Raw genomic sequence first — 25,078 nt, forward strand, 5'->3', positions numbered from 1 at the left:
AGGTGTTCTTGGGAGCCCAGGACTCTGAAACCCTTCCCAAGTATCCGGGCCTGTGTGCATCCTGCCAGCTCGTACTTTTTCAGCTGAATCTACTTGAGAGCAAACTTGCCAGAGAAAATGGAAAAACACATCTTAGAGATAAATCAACATCAGTTCCAAGTTTTTGTTTCAGTTGTTTTGCTTCAGGGGCTGCCCTTGCTCATGATTGTGTTGCAATGACCTACTTGCTGCATGTTCTCTTAGGTCAAACAATGAGGTATACTCTAGAGAGTTAACTTTTCACCTGGGTGGTCTGTTATAAAATAGGGCTCCTATGAGAGAAACATAGGATTGTATAGTAGAAAGAAGATTAGATACCAACTATTCCAATAATCTCCCTTTATTGATGAAAAGATGAGGCCTAGAGAGGTTAAATAACTTCTGCAAGTTCACATAGCAATCAAGCTACAGAGCCAGGAATGGTGCAGGGTCTCTAGAAGGTACAGGAACCTTTCTACTTCAACATGGTAAATGCCCAGACTCTAGTTTTTAGTTGAGCTTGATTTCAAATATTTTCATTTTAGATGGAGATACCCCAAAATAACTTGAATCTCTGGGTACCTTTCTAAATTTTTCAACTTCTTTGGATCAAATAATATACCATTTTATAATATAAGCTATCAAATTTTGAAGAATGCCTAACCTAATCTTATTCAACTGAACCAAAGGGTTGCAGACTTTGAGATATTTAAAATGGTATTTCAAGTCAATTTCTGGTTTGAGTTTAGCATCATAAGTAAACATGTCATGTTTGTCATCTCCTTTGATGTATTTGGAGCCTGGAATTTATAGTCATAAACTATTCACCCAGTACGTCATCCTCATAACAGGAATCTATCAAATCATCATGGTAAAGATGGGATTGGTATGTCAGATATACTGATGACATTCTAGGCCAATAACACAAAGCCAAGAAAGCAATTACTAGATAGGACATATGTTCATATAATGTAGAACATTCTCAAACAATATACAGGCAGTACTTGATCATGTGTGTTTTGCATAAAGCAATAATTGGTCAACACCTCTACTAATAGTTTTCATATTTCTTAAAGAATATGTTCTTTAGATAAGGGCAAACTGCTCATTGAATAAAATCTTTCACTGAATTGTTTTGGAGACCTAACCTGTCCCAGACTTGCTTTTTGAGATGTTAGCATCTCTAGTTGGTTGAATACTGGCCCCCAAAAGTATGTCTACCCAGAATCTGTGTATGTGACCTTATTTGGAAAAAAAAAAAAAAGAGTCGTTGCAGATGTGATTGAATTCAGGTTCTCAAGATGAAAAGATAATCCTGGATTATCTGGATGGGGCCTAAGTCCAATTATGTGTCTTTATGAGAAAAGAAGACACAGAGGTATGGAAGAAGACATGGAAAAGAAGCTCACAAGAAGTCTAACATGCAGTTTGGAGTCATGCAGCCACAAGTTGAGGAATGCTTGGAGCCATGAGAAGCTAAAAGAGGCAAGGAAAAGCTTCCCCCCAGAGCTAAAAGGAAATGGGGCCCTATAGACATCTTCATTTTGGATTTCAGAAGATTTCAGACTTCTGGCTTTCAGAGCTGTGAGAAAATACATTTCCTTGACTTGTGGCCATATCACTCCAATCTTTGCCCCCATATTCACAGCACCTTTTCCTCTGGATGTATGTCTAAACTTCCTCCGCTTCTCACCTATCAGGACACTTATGATGGTAGTTGGAACTCATCCAGACAATCCAGAATAATCTCCTTATCTCAAGGTTCTAAATTTAATCACACCTGCAAAAACCCTTTTTTCCAATTACAGGTTCCAGAGATTAGAACCTAATATCTTGGGAGAGGGCCATTAGTCCACCTACTACTCTCCCAAGTCTCATTGGTTTAACACAGTAAAGACTAACATGAAAAAGTGGCCGTCTCCATCTTGTGGTATGCCATTGAGAACATGTGGCTGTCAAGGGCATAGTAGCAAAGAAAGAAAAGAGATGGGAAAGGAACCCAGGCATTTGTCCTTTGCCAAGGTGGTACAGTGCAATTCTAACTACTCAGAGTCAGGTCAAAGTTTCTAGGTTAAGAGCACAGTCTTGTAACCATCACCCTCAGCTCAGAAGTCAGCTGCAAGTTGGAGGTCTTGACTGCTACAAATTCAAGGATTCCCACCATCTCTTCAGGTTTGATAATTCATAGAATGATTCATAGAACTTGGGAAAACACTATACAGCTTTATTATAGTACAAAAATACCAATCAATACCAGCCAAATAGACACACAAGACAATATCTGAAAGGGTTCCAAATACAAAACCCCCATGTCCTCAGGTTGTGTCACTCTCCCAGAACACTGATGTACTATAATTACCAGAGTTTTTACTGGGGTTTCATCCTGTAGGTATGATTGATTGATGGGGTCATTGGCCTTGTGATTGAACCGTCTCCATCCACCTTTCCTCCGCAGGAAGTCAGGCTGATACTGTCTGGATCACAGCCCCAACTCTTTAACCCCATGGTTGGCCTTTCTGGCATGGCCAGCGCCTGTCCTGAAACTATTTAGGGGATGACCATGAGTCACCTCACTAATATAAACTCAGGTGTGGTCTTAGAAACCCACATTTAATTACAAAGACACTCCTATCACTTGGGAAATTCCAAGAGGTTAGAGGCTTTCTTTCAGGAACCATGGACAAAGGCCAGCCAAATTCAGCATATAACAGCTGGAATGATAAAAGTCTGTCTGCTACTAGGTTTCCTCCTCCCCATTCATTCCTTCTGTCCACCCCCATCACCTACCACATAGAGGAAAAGCCTTGTAATAAGAGTTGGTTATAATAAAAACCAACACAAAGAGAGAAGATGAGATGAGAGATGGGGAGTGAGAACAAGCCCTGACAACATCGTTTGATTCCTTCAGTGCAGCCTTCTCTTTCCCAAGTACAGTAGTCAGTAAATCTCAGCTCTTGCTTAAGCTACATGGATTTGAATTACTATCACTTGGCACCCAAATAAGCTAATATCCCTGCCCTCCAGAAGCATACTATTTAATTGAGGGATGAGACATACAAATGAAAAATTAAATAACATTTGCCAGGCAATAATTTAAAAATAATCACATTTAAGCAGGTACCAAAAGTGGAAGACAGTGATATTCTTCCCAAGGAAGTGTCCAGAGCTAGGACACTTGCTTAGGTTCCTGTTCCCATTTATTTACTCAACAATATGCCAGAACTTGAGATGTCAGGACAAAATTACTAGGAAACATATCTAAGAGCAGAAAGAACACAGGAAGAGAGTTGGATCTTATTTTATACCTTAAGGGGTTTCCCATTTTCTTCAAGGGAGGGACAGTCAGCTGGAAGAACAAGTGGAGGGCAGCCCAGGTGGCTCAGTGGTTTAGCACTGCCTTCAGCCCAGGGTGTGATCCTGGAGACCCGGGATGGAGTCCCACGTCAGGCTCCCTCCATGGAGCCTGCTTCTCCCTCTGCCTGTGTCTCTGCCTCTCTCTGTGTCTCTCTCATGAATAAAGTCTTAAAAAAGGGGGGGAGGGGGAGAACAAGTGGAGTCACAAAATTCTAAAAAACTGTGTTGATTTTAAAACTGAAAACCACCATTAAGTGTCAACCACTTTTTCAAAATATTAGTTATAATATTTATAATTCCCAAACTAGACTGAAAGGTGTATTTCAGTGAATTAAAGGTGGAGAATGATTACGGCAAATCACACAAAGTAACAACTTCCACTTCTCAAAACACTGGAAATCACTACTTCATACAAGAGGTGTCTTTCTGAGAATCTCTGTGACAATCCATGATTCAGGTCCTATTTTAGTATTGACTACCATGACTGTCTCAGAGCAACAGTCTGCCCCACTCAACCTGGCAATCAGCTGTATGTGATCTCCCCACCAGCCTCTACTGGGCCAGCGAGTAAAGCAAAAGCAAGTATTATTAAACTAGCATAGCTTCTCCAAAAAGTATGTTTAGTAGCACCCACTGAGTCCTGTCTGTTGTGGGTGTGGCCCATGTAGACAGCCTGGCAGGCCTGTGTTGAGCTCATCTCATCTCCTTAATGTACAGAAAGCTTCCTTTCGTGGAGGTAAACCATAAGCTTCAGTGTGAGTTGGCAGGGATCAGAGACATGCTTCACCTCCTGTAACAGTTCACAGAGCTTTGACAAGGAGCTTTAGTTCTAAGGGTCCTTCAACCTGAGAGACTGGACAGGCTCTGAAAACCCCTGAGGGCAAGTGGGAGTGGGATTGACAGCTGACAGGCTCAGAGACCAACAACTTTTAGCATCTGGCAAATTTATCTGTTGAATGAACTCTCCAAACACACTGGGATATCCTTTTGTGGTGCAAAGAATCCTTTTGCTAAAATGACATCACCCCCATACGCCTGTGATTTTGGTAAATTCTGAATCCTGGGAATAATATACCTCACATCTACCCAAGCTAATGTTTCAATAAGTCAGAAACAAGTTTCCATGGAGATGATGTGCTTCCAACACTAGGTTTAGAAAACTGGAGCTTCAGAACATTGCCAACAGCACCTGGGAATGCCAGCCAAGGACAGTCTAACCAGTGGTGGGGCCAGGCAACTTGAGAAATAAGGATAATAACTACCATTGATTTGTGCCCACAATGTGCCAGCTCCTGTGTTAAGAACTGTGTAAATATCATCTCATTAATTCTCACAGTGGCCTTACATGCTAAATACTGTTACCCCCATTTCACTGATGAGAAACTAAGGCTCAGAGATGTTACCCACTGATTAGTGGGACTAGAATGCAAGGCCTGTCTAGCTCAAACCCCATATTCCAAACACCTGCAAACACTGTTGATTGTCTTCTAACTGCCATTCCCCAATTCGTCAATATTTGCAGTACCCCAATTTTATATGAATGAGCACCCCTTCACTGCCATGCGTCAAGTAAAACATTATTGGTCTAAGCCAGCACTGTGCAAGAGAAACTGAATGTGAGCCACAAATGCAAGCTACACATGTAATTTCAAATTTTCTAGTAGGCACAGTGAAAAAGATAAATGAAACTATTATATTAGGTTTTACTTAACCCAACATATTCAAAATATTATCCTTTTAATATGCAATCAATTTTTAAAATTCGAAATGAAACCCTATAAAATTATCCATGTAAGGACAATAAAGAAAAGTAAACAAAGCATATGGATGGAGAGTGATGGTGAGGAGGGTGGTCAGCACTAACTTTGAGCAGATGCAAGAGGGAAGCGAGGAGTGAGCTATGTGAATATCTGGGATAAGCATCTGAAGCTGAGAGAAAAGCAAGTACCAAGATCTTGGGGGCAGGGGAGGGTGGTGAGGGAAGAGGGATGACTGGGGAATAGCAAGGAGGTGGACACAGCCTGAAAGAAGTAAGTGGAGGGAATGAAGTAAGGGCTGTGGTCAGAGGCAGATGGGAATATGGTAGGGCCTCCAGTCTGCTGTAAGGACTCTGGCTGTGGATCTGAGCAAGGCCAGAAGCCACTGGAGGGCTTTGAGAGGGAAAAAAGCACACATTGCCGTTACATTTTAACAATCTCACTGCTGAAGAAGAGCAAGAGTAGAATCACAGAAGCTAGGTAGGAGGTCACAGCCACATCCCAGGTGAGAACAGGTAATGGCTTGAACTAGGCTGGTCAGAAGCTGTCAGGATCTGGATATAATTTGAAGATTTGTGGGTGCTTGGGGAGATGTTGGAGAAAGAGTCAAGAAGAACTCCCAGGTTTGAGGGCAGAAGAAATGAAAGAATGGAGTTGCCATTCACAGAGATGGGACAACTGGAGGAAGAGTGCTTTGAGGCAAAGAAGAAATCAGGACTTGGTTTTGATGCTTTAAGTTTAAGATGCCAATTGGACATTCCATACCCAAGTGGGATGGATTTGTGGATTTATGAGTCTAGAGTTTGGTGGAGAGTCCCAAGTTGGAGATCTAAACTTGGAAGTCATTAGCACATAAGTGACATTTAGAGCCAGGAGATAAAATGAGATCACCAAGAGAGAGAACATGGGTAGAGAAGAAAGATCTGAGGACTGATCCAGTTTATGTCAATGCTTGAGGTCCAGAAAACCAGAAGAACCCCAAAAAGAGACTAAGAAGAATATCAGTGCTATAGAAAGGGAACAAAAGCCAAGTAAAAAGTATTTCAAAGCAAAAAAGAGAGATCGGTTATGTCAAATGCTGAGGAGTCAAGAAAAGAACATTATTTGCTCAATCTGTCAACATTTCTGGGACTTTGATGAGAGTAGATTCAGAGTAAAGGGCATGAAATCCTGATTATGCTCAACACCACTACTCACCAGGGAAACGCACATCAGCACCGTAATGGGACATCACGTATACTGGTTAGTATGGCTAGAATCAAAAAGGCAAAAAATAAGTTTTAAGGAGAATGAAGAGAAAAAATGAGCCATTGCACACCGTTGGCGGGAATGTGATTGGTGCAGCCACTATGAAAAACAGTATGAAGGGGCAGCCCGGGTGACTCAGGGGTTTGGCGCCGCCTTCAGCCCAGGGCCTAATCCTGGAGACCCCGGATCGAGTCCCGCCTCGGGCTCCCTGCGTGGAGCCTGCTTCTCCCTCTGCCTCTCTCTCTCTCTCTCTCTGTCTCTCGTGAATAAATAAATAAAATTTTTAAAAAAACAGTATGAAGTTTCCTCCAAAAATTAAAAATAGAACTATCATATGACCCATCAATTTTACTTCTGGCTATTTACTCAAAGAAAATGAAAACACTAACTCAAAAAGATATATATACATCATGTTCATTGCAGAATTGTTTATAATAGCCAAGAGATGGAAGCAACCCAAATGTCCATCATCAGATGCATGGATAAAGAAAATGTGGTATTTATATTCGATAGAATATTATCCAACCATAAAAAAAGGAAATCCTGCCATTTTTCATGATATGGATAGACCTTGAGAACATTATGCTAAATGAAATAAGTCAGACATAGATAAATACTCTATGATCTCACTTATATGTGAAGTTTAAAAAAAAAAAAAACTCAGAAACAGAGAACAGATTGATGGTTGCCAGAGGCAGGGAGTCGGGAGTGGACAAAATGAGTGAAGTTAGTCAAACGTCAATTATAAAATAAATAGGGAAATAAATAAATAAATAAGTAAGTAAATAAATAAAATAGGGGTGCATGGGTGGCTCAGTCAAGTGTCTAACTCAAGGTCATGAGATCAGGCCCCACGACAAGCTCTGTGTTCAGTGCAGAGTCTGCTTCAGATTCTCTCTCCTCCCTCTGCCCCTCACACTTGTGCTCCTTGCTCGCTCACTCTCTCTCAAATCAATCAATAAGTCACAAAGATAAAATGTACAGCAAGGCAACCATAGTTAATACCGTATTGCATATTTGAAAGTTGCTAGGAGAGTAAACCTTAAGAGTTCTCGTCACAAGAAAAAAAAATTGTATGTATGTGTGGTGCTGAACGCTAACTAGACTTATTGTGGTGATCCTTTCCCAGTATATGTAAATATTGAATCATTGTGTTGTACACCTGTAACTAATATGCTATATGTTAATTATACCTCAATTTTTTTTTGAAAGGCTGGTTGGAGAAGATTCCAAACAAACTTGAAGGAAGTCAATGAGTAGGGACAACCATTTGAAGGAGTTTTGCTGTACGGAAATAAGAGAAATAGGACATCTGGGTGGCTCAGTGGTTGAGCCTTTGGCTCAGGGTGTGATCCCGGGGTCCTGGGATCCTGGGATCAAGTCCTACACTGGGACCTGGGATCAAGTCCTACACTGGGCTCCCCACGGGGAGCCTGCTTTGCCCTCTGCCTGTGTCTCTGTCTCTCTGTCTCTCTGTCTGTCTCCCTCATGAATAAACAAATAAAATCTTTAAAAAAGAGAGAGAGAGAAATTGTGTTTCTAGGATGAGGGAGGTTTCAGGGCTTTTGTATGTGCTCCCCTGTGTGTGTGTTGCTCAGGAGAAGGAAAACATGATTTTGAAGCAGACAGGTGATAGCAGCACACGTGAGATCCTTAGATGGGCAAGGTGGGAGGACACCAAGCCATGCTTGCAAGAGTGGGATTTAAGCAGGAACACAAACAGCTCCCCCATGGCCTTTTGTTATGAAAGGGGATAAATCTTAATGTTTAAGCCATTTTGTTCAGGTTTTCTGCTGTCTACACGTGAAACAACATTCTAACAAATACACTTCACTAGGATACCCTAAAGGATTATACCCAGTGACTTACATGATCAATCAAGATGTAGGCTTGAAACAAATAGACCAACCGCCAATGCAGATTCAGACCTTTAGAGCAATGACTCTCAGCTGTCATAGATTGCAACCGGATTGAAGCTCAAAGCAAGAGGGTTTCATATGCTTTAAGAATTTCTGATTTAGGGGATCCCTGGGTGGTTTAGTGCCTGCCTTTGGCCCAGGGCGTAATCCTGGAGTCCTGGGATTGAGTCCCACATCGGGCTCCCTGCATGGAGCCTGCTTCTCCCTCTCCCTTTGCCTCTCTCTCTCTCTCTCTCTCTATCATGAATAAATTAAAAAAAGAATTTCTGATTTAACTGTTACCCATTTTTCCTATCCTAATAAATCTCTCATTAAAAACAAAGGGCTGAACCTCTCCAGCACACTCATGCTATTCTGAGATAATTTCCCTTGAGTAAGAAGCTCCCCTGGAATTAGATGTCCTGTTTGGCAGGAGAGAGCAAGGAGTCATCCCACATTCCTGTTAATAAAAGTCCCCTGTCTCCTGCTTAAGCTCCATGGGACTTCCCATAGTTAGTAGAGGCAGGTCAGTTTTAAGGATAGGGAAATGAGATGGCATGAGGAAATTAAGGGCTCTGAACCCACGGTTTTAAGGGCTCTTCCAACATGTAGGGTGCAGTTCTCCCTTTACCACTAAGCAATGCTCCAAGACACTAGTTAGGTGTCCCACCATTCAACTCAAATTTGACACTATCTACCACTATGTACCTGGAGACAGCATCAGATTCCACAGGTAAAGTGTTCAGTCCTACCAGGCTGCCCTCCACTTGAGACACCAGTCACAAGCCCGGCTTGTTGCGTGTGCTTCTGAACAACTGCCTATAAATTCCCATGAACCCCAACTTGGTTCAATTAATTTGCTAGAGTGGCTCACAGAACTCAGAAAACACATTTACTCACTAGATTACCCACTTATAAAATGATATTGAAGGATACAAATCAACAGTAAAGACAGTAAAAAGTATTTTACTGGTGAACAGATTTTATTTATATTCTGAAGTAATAATAGTACTCCAAACAATCATCTGAACTAACAAGTACAAAGCAAACAGTAGAGATTTAATTTAATTTAAAAAATTTTCCTCCAACATACATATATAGACTGTAACATAAATATATAAATATGGTAATATATAAATCATTTTTTCTTGGACCCCTTTTAGCCAATAACCACACATATTGGTAATCTCTCAATCTAATATCTGCTTTTCTAATTTTTTTCTCTAAATTTATACTGATCTCCTAAGCATTATAGACTATGTGGCAAACAAGTTCCTGTGCTAGTTGAGCTTACCTTCTTGAATTACATACACTTAACACTTATAAACATGTACTATGTACATATACTGTGAAGATATTTCTAATTCGTCATTTTCTCACTCATTACTATCAGGTCCACTGGTACATTTCCCTTCACTCTCTTTCATGCTTGTATAATACTTCAATCTATCCCATAAACTGTTTGACTACTTCCCTGATAGTAAATATTCCTTTTGTTTCCTTTTTTTTTTTTTTTGTCACTATTGACATCCTTACACATGTGTTATTACTTCCCAGTGTTTTTATTTCTATAGACTCAGTTCCTAGAAGTACAACTGTCAGGTCTGGATGTACATATTTATATCCAGAGTATACAAAGATTTGTTAAGGGAAAAGAGCCATGATAAAGGAAGGACACTAAACAGGCAGACATGCAGGAACCATGATAGGAATATCAAGGAGATGGATGATCAGCTGTGTCACATGTGAAGTCCACAGCAGAGCTGACTCTTTCCTAATTCTTTCTGCCTAGAGGCACTTAGAAAAATATTTTTCCTTCTATTCTTAGAATTCTGTATTGTTACTAGAAAATGCCTGGACATGTGCTTCTTCTCAACAAATTGGCCTCAAACCTGGCTAACTCTTTTAAAAAGGCAGACTTTCAAGAAAATGAGAAGACAAGCCACAGACTGGGAGAAAACATTTGCAAAAGACATATCTGATAAAAGACTGTTATCAAAAATATACAAAGAAATTTCAAACTCACCACTAAAAAAACAAACAACTCAATTTTAAAATAGGCCAAAGAAAAAAAAATAAATAAAATAGGCCAAAGATCTGAAAAGATATTTCACCAAAGAAGATTATCCAAATGGCAAACAAGCTGGGACACCTGGGTGGCTCAGAGGCTGAGTGTCTGCCTTTGGCTCAGGGTGGGATCCCAGGGTCCTGGGATCGAGTCCTGTTGCAGGGAACCTGCTTCTGCCTCTGCCTATGTCTCTGCCTTTCTCTCTCTCTCTCTCTCTCTCTCTCTGTGTCTCTCATGAATAAGTAAATAAATCTTTTTTTAAAAAGTGGCAAACATGCATATGAAAAAATGCTCCACATTGAATGTCATTAGAGAGATACAACTTAAAACAATGATGAGATACCACTACATACCTACTAGAATGGGCAAAATCTGGAACACTGACAATAATAAATGCTGGCGAGGATATGGAGCAACACAAGCTCTCATTCACTGCTGGTGGGCATGCAACACAGTGCAACCACTTTGGAAGACTCTTTGGCAATTTCTTCCAAAACTAAGCATACTCTTATCATACATACAATCTAGCAATTGCACTCCTTAATATTTACCCCAGTGAACTGAAAACTTATCTCCTCATTTAAAAAACCCACGTTCAGATATCTATGTAACTTTGTTCATAATTGTCAAAACTTGGAAACAACTAAGATGTTGCTCAGGTAGGTGAAGAGATATACAAACGTGGTATGTCCAGGCAATGGAATATTATTCAGGAATTAAAATACAGGAGACACTGAGCCATGAAAAAACATAGAAGAACCTTAAATGCATGTTACTAAGTGAAAAAAAAAAAAACAATCTGAAAAAGCTACAGACTATTTAATTCCAACTATATGATATTTTGGAAAAGGCAAAACTATGGAGGCAGTAAAAAGTACCAGGAGTTGGTAGAGGATGAAAAGATGGAATACAGGGGATTTGTAGGGCAATGAAGCTACTCTATATGATACTGTAATGATGGATATGAGTCATTGTGCATTTGTCCAAACTCACGGAATGCACACCACAAGTGAAGCCCAATGTGAACTATGGACTTTGGTTGATGATAAGATCAGTGTAGGTTCGAACACTTAATGGGGCATGTTGATGGTCAGGGAAGTTCTGGGGTGGTAAGGAGTGAGTCTCTGGGAACTCTCTGTGCCATCTGTTCAATTTTGCTGTAAACCTAAAACTATTCTAAAAAATAAAATCTATTAAAATTTTTAAAAAGAAAGAAAGAAACAGGCCCAAGTTTGCTTCAGTTCAGAGAAGTCTTCTGTTATCGTTAGTATAATAGTTGTCCCTCCTCTGTTGCTCCTTTCCCTCTTTCTGCTCCCACTACTCACAGTCCACAGTTTTAGGATCTATCTTCCAAGCTTCTTATCCTTTCCTACTTGTGTTCTATCTCTTCTTATCTTTGCTCTATGTCAAGATATTTCTTGCCTTCAATTTTCCTAGGATGCTAATTCAGATCGCCTGGTGATCTTCCTCTCCCTTAATTAATCTCTTGAATTGTATTTGGCTAGGAATTTATGATTTTTAGCTTCAGAAAGTCTTTTTGTGCTATATTTAAATCTCCTTCAATATGCAAGTTTTTTAAAAATTCAAGTTGCCTTGCAACAGCTGTTTGTTTTGCTGTGTCTTCCTCTCTCTAAAGCAAGTCCCTGAGAAGAGATATTGTTTTTCATTGTTGGCTCCTGGTTTCATGTGCCCTGATGGCAGCTGCACTCTCACCTGTGTGGTCCAGGTCACAAAAAGAAAGGTGCTCAGTCTCTGCTGAGGCCAAAGCCTCCATGTCCAGGGTCAAAGGCAGGAAAGACTCAACCCACCCATTCAGTTGCCCCTTGGCCTCCTTAGGGCCAGATAACTCAGCACACTAGTGACTATTCCCCACTAATAGTCATTTGCCTCAGAATAAGGGCAGGGAGACTGGAATGGCAACAGAAGGTCGGGAGCTCTCTGTTCATGGGGGTCTTCCCAGAGTCCCAGCATGAACTCTCAGACAAATAATGACTTCAAATGCAAGTCCAAGCAGCATCAGGAAGCCCCCAAGCATTCCAGTAGTACAAACTGTTCTCTCTCTACAGTTGATAGTGTTTTTCTGGGAACAGTTGAGAAAATGGAGCCAATGAAACCTGGAAGAACAGGGAAGTGAAAATGGTCAGATACACTGAAACAAATGCTTGAAAAACAAAGGTCTTTAACACACAGCTAATATCATCCTCAGAAACACAACAGGGATGTCCACTCTAACCACTGTTGTTCAACATAGTACTAGAAGTCCTAGCCTCAGCAATCAGACAACAAAAAGAAATAAAAGGCATACAAACTGGCAAAGAAGAAATCAAACTTTCTCTCTTCGCCAATGACATGATACTCTATGTAGAAAATCCACAAGACTCCACAAAAAAAATTGCTCGAACTGATACAGGAATTCAGCAAGGTTGCAGGATATAAAAATCAAGGCACAGAATTCTGCTGCATTTCTATATACTAACATGAAGCAGAAGAAAGAGAAATCAAGGAATCAATCCCATTTACAATTGCACCAAAAACCATAAGATACCTAGGAATATACCTAACAAAAAAAAATAAAAGATCTGTGCTCTGAAAACTATAGAACCTTATGAAAGAAACTGAGGAAGACATAAAGAAATAGAAAAATATTCCATGTTCATGCATCTGAAGAACAAATATTGTTAAAATGTCTATGCTACTCAAAGTAATCTATGCATTCAATGCAATACCTGTGAAAATACTACCAGCATTTTTTTTAAAGAGCTAGAACAAACAATCCTAAAATTTGTATGAAAACAGAAAAGACTCCAAATAGCCAAGGTAATGTTGGAAAAGAAAACTAAAGCTGAAGGCATAATAATTTCAGACTTCAAGCTATATTACAAAGCTGTAATTATCAAGACAGTATGGTACCGGCACAAAAACAGACACCTAGATCAATGGAACAGAAGAGAGAACCCAGAAATGGGCTGTCATGGTCAACCAAGTTTTGACAAAGCAGGAAAGAATATCCAGTGGAAAAAAAAGACAATCTCTTCAACAAATGGTGTTGGACAAATTGTACAGCCACGTATAGAAGAATGAAACTATGAAACTGCGCCGCTTTCTTACACCATACACAAAAATAAACTCAAAATGGATGAGAGACCTAAACATGAGACAGGAATCCATCAAAATCCTAGAGGACAACATAGGTAGCAACCTCTTTGACCTCAGCCACAGCAACTTCTTGCTAGACCTGTCTCCAAAGGCAAGGGAAACAAAAGCAGAAATGAATTATTAGGACTTCATCAGGATAAAGCTTTTGCACAGCAAAGGAAACAATCACCAAATTAAAAGGCAACCTACTGAATGGGAGAAAATATTTGCAGATGACATATTAGATAAAGGTCTAGTATCCAAAATCTATAAAGGTCTTATCAAACTCAACACCCAAAAACCAAAAAAATCCAGTCACAAGATGGGCAGAAGACATGAATAGACATTTCTCCAGAGAAGAAATCCAGATGGCCAACAGACACATGAAAAGATGCTCAACATCACTCATCATCAGGGAAATGCAGATCAAAACTGCAATGAGGTATCACCTCACACCTGTCAGAATGGCTAAAATTAACAACTCAGGAAACAACAGATGATGGCAAAGATGTGGAGAAAGAGAAACCCTTTTACACTGTCAGTGGGAATGCAAACTGTTGCAGCCACTCTGGAAAACAGTATGAAGTTTCCTCAAAAAGTTAAAAATAGAACTACCCTACAACCCAGCAATTGCACTAGAAGGTATTTATCCAAAGTATACAAAAATAGTCATAGCAGCAATGTCCACAATAGCCAAACTATGGAAGGAGTCCAGATGTCCACTGACAGATGAATGGATGATGTAGATGTGATATACATATATATATACATATATATACATATATATAGTGGGATATTTTTCATTCATCAAAAAGAATGAAATCTTGCATTTGCAACGATGGATAGAACTAGAGAGTATTATGCTAAGCAAAACAAGTCAGTCAGAGAAAGACAAATACCATATGATTTCACTCCTATGTGGAATTTAAGAAACAAAACAGATGACCATAAAGGAAGGAAGAGAAAAATAAAATAAGATAAAAACAGAGAAGGAAACAAACCACAAGAGACTCAACTCTAGGGAACAAACTGAGGGCTTCTGGAGGGGAGATAAGTGGGGGGATGGGTAACTGGATGATGGGCAGTAAGGAGGGCATATGATGTAATGAGCACTGGGTGTTATACGCAATGATGAATCACTAAATTCTACCCTTGACACTAATAATACAGTATATGTTAACTAAATTGAATTTAAATTATTAAAAAAATCTTTAAAAGGAATTCTCAGAATGTGACTACCTGGTTCAATTGTACTTAGCTGGTCAGATTGATGTGTTGCTTGGGCTGCTTTAACAAAATAACTGACTGGGAAGCTTAAAGAACAAACATTTAGGACAGCCCAGGTGGCTCAGCAGTTTAGCGCCACCTCTCTCTCTCTCTCTCTCTCTCTCTCTCTCTCTCTCTCTCTCTCTCCCTCCTCTCATGAATAAATAAATAAAAATAAAATAAAATAAAAAAGAGCAAACATTTATTTCCCAAAGTTCTAGAGGCTGGGAAGCAAAAATCAAGGTGCCAGCCAATTCAGCCCCGGTGAAAGCTGTCTTGCTATCTTGCAGACAATTGCCTTCTCACTGTGTGCTCACGTGGCAGACAGAGAAATCTTTCTCTCCTCCTTTTCTTATAAACTGCTAATGCCATCATGAGAGCCCCAACCTTATGACCTCAAACCTAATCCTAATTACTGCCAAAGGGCCTCATCTCCAAATGCCATTCCACAGGTGTTAGGGCTTCATAGATGAATGGGGGAACCACAGTTCAGTGCACAGCAGAGTATTGCAGCTACCTGCTAGAAAACGAACTCCCAACTTTCAGTGCCTTAATATTATAGAAGCTGGGGATCCCTGGGTGGGTCAGTGGTTTAGCGTCTGCCTTCGGCCTGGGGTATGATCCTGGAGTCCCATGCATCGGGCTTCGTGCATGGAGCCTGCTTCTCCCTCTGCTGTGTCTCTGTCTGTCTGTCTCCCTCATGAATAAATTTTAAAAATCTAAAAAATATTTATGTATTACAGAAGCTCATTTCTCGTGTATATGAAATCCAGCTGGAAGTGAGGTCTGGTTCAAGTAGATGTTTAGGGTCTGAGCTGAAAGTCTCTGTCATCTTCGACAGCTTGTTCCCCAGGGCTTTTGAGGACACAACATCCAGTCAGCAGGAAGGAGGAAAGATCAGGCTCCAGCATGGGAAGGTTTTCTGGACCAGTCCTGGTAATTATCCACATTAATTCCATCCACATTCCATTGCTATAACTCAGTCATGTGGCCTTACCTAACTGCAAGAGAGATTTGGAATTTAGTCTGACTGTGCACCCGGGAGAAATGTAGTCTACCTGCACCCAAGTTCAAGGTTTGTGAGCATCTGGTACATCCTCCCAAAAAGCCCTATTCATGAAGGTAATTGCTAAGATTCACTTCCCCAAACTGTATTAATTACCCAGACCTCCAAAATTAGCATATAATTACTCAGATTTGGACTTTAACAGAGCACATATGTTTTATAAGTTTCATCATTGTTGTCAACCTCAAGGTAAGTCTTGAATTTATAAAGTTAATGTAATGAAAATCCTAAATAATAAATTTTTTCAACAAGTATACTATTATCTTTGGGACTTATTATTGAAAGTTTAATAATGTACAGTGGGCCTTTGGCTATATTACATCACTATAAAAAGGAAGAAAATTAGATCACCAGAGCAGTAGTTCAAGCACCCAACTTTTCCAAGAAAATGGAACAGGACTATCCTCATCAGAGAAGGTAGACCAAAGGCGTAGACTTATGTCACAGCCAGCAGGTGAACAGCCTTGTTGTCTTCTGACCCCAGGTGCATAAGGACAGCATTTCAGGGCCCCTGTCTGGGAGATAAGCTGGTAGATGTACATGCAAAGACTGTATGCCAGGGAGGCAGCCCTCAGATCATCCCTTTCAATGGGGGCCAGTAGGTGTCTGGACCTATATCCCTCATCTCTAGATTTTATCAAAATCACTCCAACACACCTCTTCTCCCCATCTCTTCCCCCCGCCATCTTCATCCCAGCAGCCATCAGCTCACGTCTCACCTAGACCTCAGGTAGGCCTTCTAAATAGTCCCCCTATGTTCATTCTGCCTTCTTCCCACCCATTCCGTGCCCCTAATTAAAATACTGCTGCTCTTTCCCATTGCTCTTACAAAACAAAACTCTCAACAGGGCCTATCAGCGCCCACGTGGCTCCTTCCTACCTGTGGCCCCGTCCCCCTACCCAGTCCACTGGGCTCCAGCCACACTGGTCCTTTCTGTCCCACATTCTCTTCTCTGCACCTAGCACAGTTCTCCCTCCATCCCACCTCCTGACCTCTGCTTCAACCTCATTTGCTGGCATCGCCTGCCTAACATCTTTGAGTAAGTGTAGGGGATCAAAATATGCCACCCCCAGATAGGTATCTTTGGCATAAGGATTATTTTAAGCTGATTGTTTTTAAGAAATTGTAAACACAAGAGAAGCTGTGAAAACCAAGTCAAAATTACCCTTTTATAAGGGACATTTATGTGTCTAAGGGGAATCTCCCTCCTGTACCAGGAACAGGGAGATGACTCTAAGCCCCTAGAAACTCTTATCCATGGAGAAGACAGCAACTTAAATCTGCATAACAACCTTACCTTTGTTTACTGTGCTTTTCCTGGGCACCTAGTCACCTCCCCTAACAACTCCTACCCCACCCCCAATACACACACACACACACACACACACACACACACACACACACATCTTTTGTCTTTCACTGAAGGTAATATTTAAAGTGATGGCTTTAAAAAATAAAAAAATAAAAAAAAAATAAAGTGATGGCTTTGGCCATTTTGCAGAGTTTTTCTCTTCCTCTACTCTTCAAAGTTTTCCAACTGACCTAAAAATTAAATTTTACATGAGATGTGCTAACAAGAGGGAAAAAAAACAAAGTTTTATTACATGCACATGAAGGCCCAATGAAATTGAGATCTAAAGAAAGGACCAAGGCAGGTAGTTTTTATACATTTTGAACAGAAACAATAAATTTGTGAATAATTAACAGAATAAAGAAAAGAGGTATTTGGGAGCTTTAATTAGTAGGGAATTCTAAGCAGATTTAGGCTAAAGTAATAGATTAAAAAGAAATGAGATTTATTTCTACAGCTTTCTTGGGATATCTTTTCCCTTCTTAGTATAGGGAGGGTATTTTTCATATAAGAAATTTGTTTCTTGCTTTCAGGGGGACAGAGGAGGGTCTGAGTGCAACTAGCTGTTTCTTAAGTAACTTTATTTAAAATAATAAAAAAAAATTAAATAATCAATGTGCCAAGAGGGGCATATTTTGGGGCAACCTGACCTTGGTCCCTACATACACGTTACTAAACTTTTGTTTTTCTCCTTAATCTGTTAATCTGTCTTGCATAAATTTAATTACTAGACCAGTTGAAGAACCTGGAAGGGAAGAAGAGAAAACTTCCACCCCAATATGTAACCTATAGTCTCCCTCATAGGCTCTATTACATGGTGCATGTCTCCTTTGCCACTCACATTGATTTGGGTCATATTGGGTAGATATTATGATTTCCACTAGGGCTATGGAGAGTAAGTTCCCAGCAGGCATGCCCCCCATACCCAGGCAAGCTGTCTGGCACTGAGCAGATAGGTAGTAAGTATGTGCTGGAAAAATGAAAGAAGGACAGAAGTGCATATGAATAGTTCTCTGTCATTTACAAAGTGCTTTTGTACAAAGTATGACATGTGACCTTCACAACTTCACTTTCAAGTTGATTTTAGCACTTCCTTTCTTCAGAGGAGAAAGCTTAGTTTCATTCTACTCTCCTGTGGGTTTTTTAAATGCTATTTTATTATTCCTAGTCTTACCTTTATTGTCTTTATCTTTTTTGGGATTTACTCTATTGTTCCTTTCCTTCTTAAGTTGAAACTCAGCTCATTGATCTATGAAACTTTTTTTATGTGTACATTTAAAGCCAAAAATTTCCCTGTATACAGATTGCTTCAGCTACATTCCACAATTTTTGGTAGTGGTTTTATTGTTATTCAGTTCAAAATATTTAAATACTCCATTATGATATTTTTTTTGACCTATGAATCATTTAGAAGTATTTGTTTAATTTTTTAAATACTTATACCACACATTTTGGATGTCTTTTGAGTTGTTACTCTCAAATTTTGTTATATTTTGGTCAGTTTTTTAATTATTGATGATGCCAAAACTTTGGTTTTGTTGAGATTTCCCTTATGGTCAAGTATGTAAGTAGCTTTTTGTGTTTTTTAAAGATTTTATTTATTTATTCATGAGAGACAGAGGCAGAGGCAGAGGGAGAAGTAGGTTCCCTATGGGGAGCCCAATGCCAGACTCAATCCCAGGACTGCAGGATCATGCCCTGAGCCTAAGGCAGATGTTCAACCACTGAGCCACCCAGGCATCCAGCTTTTTTTTTTTTTTTTTAAGTATTATTTATTTTAGAGAGGCAGGCAGAGGGAGAGAGAGAAACTTTAAGCAGGCTCCCTGCCAAGCATGGAGACCAACTCGGGGCTCAATCCCAGGACCCTGAGATCATTACCTGAGCCGAAACCAAAAGCCAGAGGCTTAACCAACTGTGCCACCCAGGCACCAAGTGACTAGCTATTTTTAAATGTCCCTGGAGTGCTTGGAGCCTGAAAATTATATCTGGGAAGGCCCAGGTTGACAGTAGCAACATGGGGGAAGGGACCACTGAGCCACCTTCGAGGGTCTGCTTCAAGCAGGGCAGTGAGGTGGGGCTGCGGGAGTAAAGGATCCTCAGGGCATCTAAAATGTCATGTAGAGACAAAATTACCCATCCCACTGTGTCATTACTATTGTTTCTAATTAATTCCATGAAACCATCAGGGTCTTTGAGGTTACTTTGAAAGGAAGCATTGGAGAAGTGGGTGTTTTTCTCCTTTCATTGTTGGGTGACTAATGGAGCAATCTTGTTTTGTTTTCTGGCTTGAGATCCTGTGAATATTTTAAGAAAGAATAGAGACCTTTTCATAAAACCCAGAGCCTGTTTTTAAGCTCCTCAGGAGCTCCCAGGAGGAAGGCATCTCCTCAGCTCTCTTCCATTCAAACAAGAAAAACAAGATTTCCACATGTGAGACACACACCCCCACATAAAATAGAGATGTTAAGTTCATTCATGATTTTTAAAGTATGATCTCAAAAATCCTCAGAAAATGAAGCTAATGGCCTATGTGTTTACCTCTGTCATTGGAAGACCAAAAAGGAGCATCTTTTGATGAAATTCAACCCTTTGGGTTCTAGTGGCTTCATGCATGGGGGGGGTGGGGGGGGGCTCATGTGGTGGATTCTGCAATGGGAGCTGCCATGACTCCAGAGACTCAGTCACCAAAGTCAGGAGGAAAATCCAGGAGAGAGGAAGGTGAAGTACTGCCCAAATAAATTGGCACCAGGCTGGGTGGGCTTTCAGGTGCCAAGCAATGACTGAAGAAGGATTGCCAGAGTTCCCAGAATCTCATTCACCCTCATGATTGGGGGCACAAAACAATTTGTGAGTCTGGAAGGATACATATGCTCATATCACAGTGAGAATTATGTTTAATCACTCAGAGCTATAATGACCTCATGATTACTAAAAACAGGGTTCAAATCAAATGAACCCACTTTTGTAGAAACCATATCTTCTGGCTGAAATATTCAGTTGTCAATTTTTAGTTTATCATTACTTCTTCCCAAAATCATGCAAGTTGAAAGTTTGATTGCAACCAATCAGTTATTTCCAAAGGAATAATGGCCTTAATGCCCTTATTTTCCAAAAATGCCACAACACGCCCAACGTGTCATTCAATCAACAAACATTTTTGCATGCATCTACTTTACTTAGGCGACTGAGCCAAGAATGGAGTAATGTAAACAAAACATAAGCACATGAAAATGTTAGCAACAATGCCAAACATTGAATACTGGAGGTGCATTAAGAAATCTGTTTAATTTGCAAATAGAGCTGGAAAAGATACAGGCTTGAGTTCAGAGCAGAATGTCAGCAATTTTGCCTAGAGGGGTCAAAAGTCTTATGAGACAGATGAGTCTTGATATGAGCCCTAAAAAAAGAGAGAAGTTGGAAAATCAGATAGTCCAGTAGAAGACATTCCAAGACAGACAAAATGATGTGAATAAAGTCAAGAAATCTGAACCGTGTCGATAAAGTTTCTTAAAGGTAAATTTCATTACCTGAGATCAGGGCCAACTGGTGATGGAATTAATACATAAGAAGAATTGATCTGCTGCCCTACTTCCTCTCCTCTCTGCTTAACTGCCCTAGGTTCCCAGCATGCAAGGCCAGCTACAGAATTTGCAGAACCCAATGCCAGATGAAAATGAGAATACCAGTGGAGAGCGTAAGTGGGCCTCCCCCTTCCCTTGGGCTCCTGGCCCCAATCCTCAGGGAAATGGGTGACTCCAAAGGATTGCAACCTTCATGCAAGAATGCACTGGGTCCCTGGACCAAGTAGCAAGGACCCCACTCAAGTTGAGCATGGCCAGCCCAGGGAAGGACAGCCACTGCCTTGCCCAATCTGAGAGGCTGAAGCTGTGGAGGGCAGCAGCAGAACCTGGACCTCCCCAACCAATGCCCCAGGATAGAGAGTAACATGGGTTTGAAGCAAGGATGGGGATAGAGCCCTGGGCAGGATCCAGGTTCCAAGAGTCAGAGTGCAGGCTACTGCAAACATGTCCCAGGGAGGCAGTGGGAGGCTCCTGACCATGCTGCATCATCCTCCTGGACTTCACTTACAAAACATAAACTCAGATAAAACTATTAAGAATTTCAAGATGGAGGGACACTTGAGTGGCTCAGTGGTTGAGCTTCTGCCGTTGGCTCAGGTTGTGATCCTGGGGTCCCGGGATCGAGTCCTGCATTGGGGAGTCCAATTGGGAGAGTCTGGTTGTGTCTCTCCCTCTGGTTGTGTCTCTGCCTGTCTCTGTGTGTCTCTCATAAATAAATAAATAAATAAATAAATAAATAAATAAATAAAATCTTCAAAAAAAAAAAAGAATTTCAAGATGGCAACCACAGGACAAGGATCTCTAAGGGCCGGGCCCCATGTGACAGCACAAGTCTCTGGTCGATGAAGCCAGCCCTACTGGCATCCCACAAGGATCTGCCCTCCCTAGACATCTCCCCATCTTGCAGAACTTTCTCTACACTCACCACCCAAAGTTATATTACAGTCACATTCTAAACTAGTCTGAAAAACTCCTGCTAATCCTTTATGAGCAGAGGTCCTACCTATGTTAAGCTACATTCACCATGAGTCAGACCTGACCAAGTGTGTCTGCAAAACCAGAAGCAAGTCAGCCCAGACTCTTTCCCAGAGAGAATGAGGAACCTGCTAGATAGGAAGGTTTCCGGAGGAGCTGGTGGTCCAGCATTAACTCACCCAGTCCTGTAAAGAGAGATCCTCAGGCAATGGATTTGCCTACAGCATCCACAATGACCAGTGAAGATAGAGATGGTTATTCCTGTGCAAACATAAGTCACCCTTGAAGATTCCAAGCAGCTGGGTGACACTCTGAAAGGAGCTGGAGTTTTGACAAGTTCACTGGTAGTTTCCAGGGTCAGAGAAATACAGTTGGTGAAATGATGACCTCACTCTCACTTTTTTGGTTCAAGTGTCCAGGGGTTTCTGGAGTTCTAGCAAACCCACCTGCCTTTTAACACTGGCTTTCTGGAGGCAAACATTTTCTAACACAGAGGGACAACCATGTATGAGATCTCAAGGCATTATTACATTTTGGAAAGAAGGATCATTTTTTTATGTTTATTTTATTTTATTTATTTAAGAGAGACAGAACAAAAGAGAGAGCACCAGCAGGGGTGGAAGGGGCAGAGGGAGAGGGAGGAGCAGACTCCCCGCTGAGCAGCCAGCCCAAAGCAGGCCCACTCCCAGGACCCTGGGATCATGACCTGAGCCAAAAAGCAGATGCTTAACTGACTGAGCCACCCAGGGCCCCAGAAGGATCAATTTTTAAAATAAACTTTTATACTCCACCATATTATAGCAGAATTCCTAGTCCCATTCCTCCAAGGACAGAAATGTTGATGCTATGTGACACAGAGAGACATCATAACCCAAGTTTAATTTCTCTCTTTGAGAAATTACAGGACACTACAGGACAGTCAGGCAAAAATGGTAGAGGGTCAAGCTGTCCTTACAATACACAACATAAATGGGTTCTGGTCACTCCAGGGACAACCAGAACAGTGACTCTTTCTACCCAGCTGGCCATATCCTGTGCTTTGTAAGAAATAAACATCTACCAGTTAAGAGATGATGAGTAAAATTAAGTTCTCTTCATATATCATCAAGCAATTTAATGTGTAAAGCCCATATGATAATATTAAATCTCAACTCGATCTGTCACTGTTGAAGTAACTTTGAGAATTTTCCCATTTTTGTGCCTCTCCTTTTGTGTATCCTACCAAGACAAAAAGCCAACTATCATATTTGGAACAGAGTCCTTGAGAAAATGAGGATACATCTTTCTGAGCAATTTCTTTCATCTCATCCGATTATTGGTGGATTCCTTAATTTTTATGCAATTTAATGTCTCCCAAAAAAATGTTAATTTTTTTCCATCATACCTGAGAGAATTCTAGAATTTATGTTTCAGCTGTCCAGACAGGAGAACAGGAGACCCAGTAGCTTCCTAAAAGTGAGACAGAGTCCTGATTCTTGAGTCTGGGATCACCTGACTCAGCTCCAGGAGGAGTACCTAGATATACACCTAAAGCTCCCCAGAGCTAGGTCCTCCTTGAGAGACTCTGATGGCTGAGGTCCCTTTGGAGACAAGTACCATTCACTCATGTATTTTAACTATACTTTGAGTTTTCCACAGCAGGAGAAAGACAACTGTGACATGCAAATTTTGCCCTGGTTTGTTGCAAAGACCTCTGACTCACCTTAAAAATATATAAAATATACACATGGGCCCAGAAATGCATCGTATTCATGAATTAACCAAATAGTCCACAGTCAATTCTCTACTCCAAACCTGCCTGTAGTCTTAAAACAGAAATTTTTTCTAAAGGCAATTTTAAATCATACAGTATATTTTTTGGCTAATTTTTTTCCAACTCTTTATTTTGAAAATGTTCAAGCCTAGAGTCAAATGACAGAATGATGCACTGAGAACCTTTATACCCTTCACCTACAAGTACTGACTGTTAACACTTGGTCACATTTTTTTGACTGAGCAGTATTTACCTTTGTTGCCAGCATGGCATGGCCCTTGGAAAGGGTGAAATGAGCCTCTCTTAGACCGAGACACTCTTGTTTCGTGTCAGAGCAGGTATTTGCCTAGACACCAGGTGTGGTGAGATGTCTCTGGGCCTCCCCCCAGTGAGGTTTGACTGCTTTTTCTGAATTAAGAAACAAGGGAGATTGGTTGAAGAAAAGCATGAATTGCACTTATGTATGCATACTTAAGAAAATGTCAATAAATTCGGTAAATATAAAGTTTTGTTTCATTTACTGGTGTCCATTATAAAAGCAAAACCCTTCTCTAAACATTGTCTCGGATCATACATCCATTCACCAAACATGCAGGAAACGCCTGCTCTGGGAGTGCAGGGCGCTGTTCTGGATGCTGGAGACAGAGCCCTGCACAGACAAGGCTGACATCTCACGAGCTCCCCCTAGAGGGGCGAGGACCAACAATGAACTAGCACAGAACTGTCACATGGGGACAGGTGCCCTGAACAAAATGAAACAGGGTAATATGCAGGGTGGGGTTAGTGACTCCAGCTGATTCTTTTGGGGTCACAGGACCAGCAAGTAAAGAGACCCCACATTAGCAAGTGAGATTCCAGAAGCAAACAGGCTGCTGGAGCTGAAAATAACAGCAGAGGAAGGGGTAAGGGATGAGGTCAGAGATAATGGGGCCAGATGTGCCAGGCCTCAGGTCACCCAGGTCACCACTGGACATGTAAATCCGGGAATAAGCACCATATGGATCCTCATATGAAATTGAATTTCCTAATAGGGCCGTTGAGACTTTGAACGAGGAAATCATTTTGAAATCATTGATAAAGACTGTTTTGATCATTTCTTACATTTCCAGAGAGTCACAACTTGAGGCTTCACGATGACAGGAGTGCGGGGATGTCACCTGCTGGCACCTTAGTTCACGTGGGGCGTCTGAGGAAGTGAGGTGGGCTGTGCTGCTGGCTTTGTTGCCCGTGGACTTCCAAATGCTCGACTCATTATCAGTTAAGGACAGGTAAATCTTGTCTGAGGTGACAAAATGTTTCTGTAGTTTGAACAATTGTGCTTAAAGCCAAAATAAACTTATAATAAAAAGTATGGCTCCCCTTTTTGATGGTCCCCGACAGCCTTTAAGCCTCAGCCTCCCGCTCTGCCTCCATCCACACCTGAGCAAGCTGAGAAGGCCCCAGGGCTCCCTCCTCCACCCGCATGGGAGAGTCCAACACTCCAGCCTCTCCCTGGGCTTGGGAACCCTCACCCCAGCGGTCCCCTTAACCGTCCTGAGCCCCCAAGCCAAGGCCCTCCCTTCTTCTCTCCATATCTGTGTGATCCACTTCTCATATACCCTCTTGGT

At 41.1% G+C, this 25,078-nt stretch overlaps 1 long non-coding RNA gene across 4 annotated transcripts in view; it reads right to left on the reverse strand.

The window, feature by feature from the left end:
- Positions 1 to 9,245: 9,245 nt before the first annotated feature.
- The window catches only part of LOC118353008 (uncharacterized), a 60,397-nt gene continuing 44,564 nt past the window's right edge, over positions 9,246 to 25,078 (reverse strand). The window contains exons 4-7 of one of the 4 annotated variants that reach the window (XR_007412938.1): positions 24,573 to 24,750; positions 21,898 to 23,879; positions 16,162 to 16,325; positions 9,246 to 15,745 (exon numbers count right to left, since the gene is read on the reverse strand). This is a non-coding gene — a long non-coding RNA (uncharacterized LOC118353008). Of the gene's footprint in view, positions 16,326 to 21,897; positions 23,880 to 24,572; positions 24,751 to 25,078 lie in introns of all 4 variants that reach the window. The other 3 variants (XR_007412941.1, XR_007412940.1, XR_007412937.1) reach the window with 3 other exon arrangements.

Source organism: Canis lupus, chromosome 1 (assembly GCF_003254725.2).
Source record: "Canis lupus dingo isolate Sandy chromosome 1, ASM325472v2, whole genome shotgun sequence".
NCBI classification, from domain to species: Eukaryota; Metazoa; Chordata; class Mammalia; order Carnivora; family Canidae; genus Canis; species Canis lupus.